Source organism: Notothenia rossii (genome assembly GCF_949606895.1).
Source record: "Notothenia rossii genome assembly, chromosome: 4".
Classification (NCBI taxonomy): domain Eukaryota; kingdom Metazoa; phylum Chordata; class Actinopteri; order Perciformes; family Nototheniidae; genus Notothenia; species Notothenia rossii.
This window is the reverse complement of record NC_136902.1, coordinates 69,758,891-69,763,169: the sequence shown is the minus strand read 5'-3', so window position 1 is coordinate 69,763,169 and position 4,279 is coordinate 69,758,891.

Genomic DNA, 4,279 nt, shown 5'->3' with positions numbered 1-4,279 from the left:
GATGCGTCAGATTTCTCATTCAAAAACAACAAAAATAATGCATGCAAAAGTTTCTATCGTTCCATTGGAGTTTCAATTTGCTACAAAATGTGTTCAAGAGATGATACATACATATATATAAAATGTACTTTTTCTATTTAAAGGTGGGGTAGGTAATTCACTTCAGAAACACTTTTTGTTATATTCCATGGAATGCTCTTAACATCCCGATAGCAATGAATACATTAAATGCTTTGACAATAAATACATTTATAAAAAAATTCATCTGTGGAAGCCGTGGTGGTGTAAGAAGCACGACCAATCATCTGAGCCGCTCGGCTAAAATAACTGGATGGCCTACTTGCCTGTCAGCCTTCCATCTCGTGCACAAATTTATCTCGTGCCCTCATTGGTCATGTGCGCGTCCGTGTGTGTTGGCTCTGTAAGGAAGTCTGAAGGAAGGGGCAGATTTTTTCCGGTTGTGTACTTTCAAATGCTAGCGCACTCGAGCTGGGCCCTTTTATATATATATATATATATATATATATATATATATATATATATATATATATATATATATATATACAATTTCAGAATCAAAAAGAGCACTCTCATAATAACGCAACACAATCAGAGACTGGATATATCCCCCCAACCCCCTCTCTGGTCGCTACAATGAGGAATTGAAATTACGGGCCAAAAGTTTTATTTACAAGTATTAAAAGTAAGCATAGGACACCAAACCAACTGAGACCCGTCTGTCCGCCGCATCTACGCACTGTACAACACACACACCTACACACTGTACCACACACACCTACAGCCCCAAAGCATATAATCAGGCTACAGCCGTTGTGTTTTATTATGTGAAGCACCAGTGGCGGCTGGTGGAAAATATTTTTGGTGGGGCTATGGAAATGGTGACAAAACCATACTAGGGCATTTAAAATCAGGAGACTAAATACGAACATTGTGTGTGTGTGTGTGTGTGTGTGTGTGTGTGTGTGTGTGTGTGTGTGTGTGTGTGTGTGTGTGTGTGTGTGTGTGTGTGTGTGTGTGTGTGTGTGTGTGTGTGTGTGTGTGTGTGTGTGTGTGTGTGTGTGTGTGTGTGTGTGTCATACGTGCCAACCCTCCCGATTTTCGCGGGAGACACCCGCATTTCTCCCGATTTCTGACTAAATCAGATTTACTCACGACTGTTTCCACTCGGACTTTAATACAGGTACACCATTGTTGGGTTTCCATGGTAGCGCCTCTCTTTAGCAGCGCGCGCAACTCAAAGTCTGAGAGGGTGAGGAAGATGAAAACTGAACAACAATCGACAACTCGACCCTCTGATCACTCCTTTCCTGTAAAATACAGGTCCAGCCCACACATATGCTAGATGGTGCCACAAGCCTTGCCCTTACAACTACAATAAGCATGCAAATGTTAATCTACAGCTCCGGCGATCCACTAGCACCGGAGTCTACAACTGCAGACGCAGCCATCCCCTACTGTAGCGTCACCTTGAATACGAGTCTAAACAGACACACAGGCCAGGGCGCTGAAAGGGCGCCCTTTGAGCATCACATCTGACGACGCTGATTGGCTGAAATTATGTTTCGGCGGCATAGTTTACAGATAGCAACAGTCAGCTTGTTGGTTGCAGCTGCTCTGGCTGAGGGCTCTTTTCTACCGCCCGGACGAGAGAGGGTAATGATACACGCTGCGGCCAGGCAGGAAACATGTGACTTATCAGTAACTTTAGACATCGTAAAACAATTTTAAACAAGATTTTATTGTAGATTATACATTTTACTGATACTAACTATATAATATTTACCTGGTTATTTAAAAATAAAAATAAAATAAAAAAATATTTTCTTTTTGGAAATATATTTTTTTATGAATTTTTAATTTTTAATGACAATCAAACATGTGGGAAGAGGGGGGGCGGCGCCCCTAGCGCCCCTACGGACCGGCCGCCACTGTGAAGCACTAAAGGGTTTTAGAAAAATATCGACTCTTCGTTCGTAGATATCTACTAAACTACAGCAAATAAAGAGAGTATAGGCCTGTCATACTGAGTGATATATATTTTACACACTGCTCTGCTTTCTGGACCTCACAGCTGTTCTCACTGTACGGCTCCTACACGTGGGCCCTGTCTCAGGTCGACTATTTTCATTTCCTCGATCCTCGGTCCTTGGTCTCACCGGAAGTTGATTTGTCTGCGCCATCTTGAGTACCGTGACATGGCTCTTATTTCTGCCGGAGGACCGAGGATTGAGGAGCGAGGAGCGATAATGGAGGAGCGATAATCGAGGAACCACTAGTCCATCCTCCGATGAAATCCTCAGATACTCGCCCCGCCCCCTTATTGTGTATCGCTCACTGATTGGACAATGCAGTGCATGCACTAATCTCATGCTTCTTGTTCTTGACATGGGAGCAGTAACCCAGCGGAGTGAAGAAAATAAATGAAACTCACGAGAGTCACTCCTCAGTTTAAACTGTGTTTTGTTTCAATTCATGTATCATTTAGTTACAAATATGTGATCTGAACAACAAAGTGGTCAAAAATCATTTTATTCATTTATTGGAAACATTTTCATGATCGCTTTTTTCGTTTTATATTTTCATTTACTGTCATTTCCATTCAGTCAGTCATTAAGTGCTATTAAAATGTTAATGTGCTACATATCCACACAAACAAACAAAGTATGCAATCCAATTAATGTTAATCTAACTGGGTTTTGATAGATAATATATATATTTTTCTTCTCTCAATTATTTTATTTCTATTGTGAACTCTAATCAATATTAATCAAACTATTGTTCGTTTATACATTTTAAGAATGGCGTTTATCTTTTTTGAGAATGAGTTCTTATTTGATTTTATTTATTGGGGTCTACAACAGATGATACAAATGTTTGTGTCAGTAAATGTGTGGCAGGGGTGTTTGTGAAAATAACGGGGACAGAGCTGCAGTCAGACGAACAGCTGTGCGGCGTCATCACAAACGGACGTCGCTTCACGTGACGCTCCGGAGGAAAGGACGTCCCATTGCTCTTACAATTATTTTCCCTGCTTCTCGTGGTTTCCTTGCGTCCCTCCATGCTTCCCTGGAGGGAGGGACTAAACACAGGGAAACGACGCAAGTGAGGGAAGCAAGGATTTAATTTAACCGACCTAAGACGGGGCCACGGCGGCGTGCGTTGTCGCTTGCCAGCGGGGGGGGCTGAAACTCGACCAACAACCAATCACCTGAATCTCCCGCCCCAGACACACGAGCACGCGGTTTGATTGGCTAGAGCTTGCACTGGCTTGCACTGTGTAACGTGTAATGCCCCATACACACGGCAATGAAACCGTGTTGGTTGTTGGTCGACTTTCAGCCCCCCCCGCCAGCAAGCGACAACGCACGCCGCCGTGTGTAGGAGACGTAAACATCGCTTCGCGATGAGAGCAGTTAATAAATAATATCCAGGGGATGCATGCAGAGCTGTCATTGTCTGAGATAATCCGGCCGTGCGTCATGACTCTTTTAAACATCACTGTTGCCGGAAATGCATCTACGAAGGAGCCGTGGAGGACCGTGGAGGACCCATCAGTGTATCCTCGGTTAGAGAGCCTCCTCGACGCTCGATCCTCGATCCTCGAAGTGCATTTAGAGATATTAGATGTCCTTCAACATGGCGCGCTGAAATTCATTTCCGGGTCACTACCGGAGGACCGAGGAGTCGAGGAGGGGGATTTGATGAAATGAGAAAGGGTCCTGGTTTCTCTATTCTTACCTACCTTACCTTCAAGGTATGCATAATTGTGACACAATAGTCAATGGAGGATTAATAGGCTAATGTGGCTGGTTAAACTTCTGCTAAGCTAACAAGTGATGGCTATTTTATTTGCTGGCTATGTCTAAAGCCAGAGCTCAGGGCTACTATAATGCTGAATCCTCCCTCCAGAGAAGCCCGTCAACAATATTTGTCTACCCAAAGCTCCAACAATGTATTATCTTTCTTCTTTAGCAGTGAGTACCCTAATACCTAAACTCCATAATAGCTTTTCAAGAGATGATTGTCAGAGGCTGTCTGGCCTGAAGTCACTTTCATCCCAACTAAAAAGCCGACTGACATTTCCAGGTCAAAGTGACACATGTAGAGGAAGCCCTTGGTGTACAAGACAGAAACCATTGCCAATAAACTCAAATGATATATTGAGAATGGCTATACAAAGGAGTTTTATAGAAATTTGATGTTGAGAAACATTTAGAGTTTAGTAGGATTTGACAAAGCGTGGCTTTGGTTATGTTTG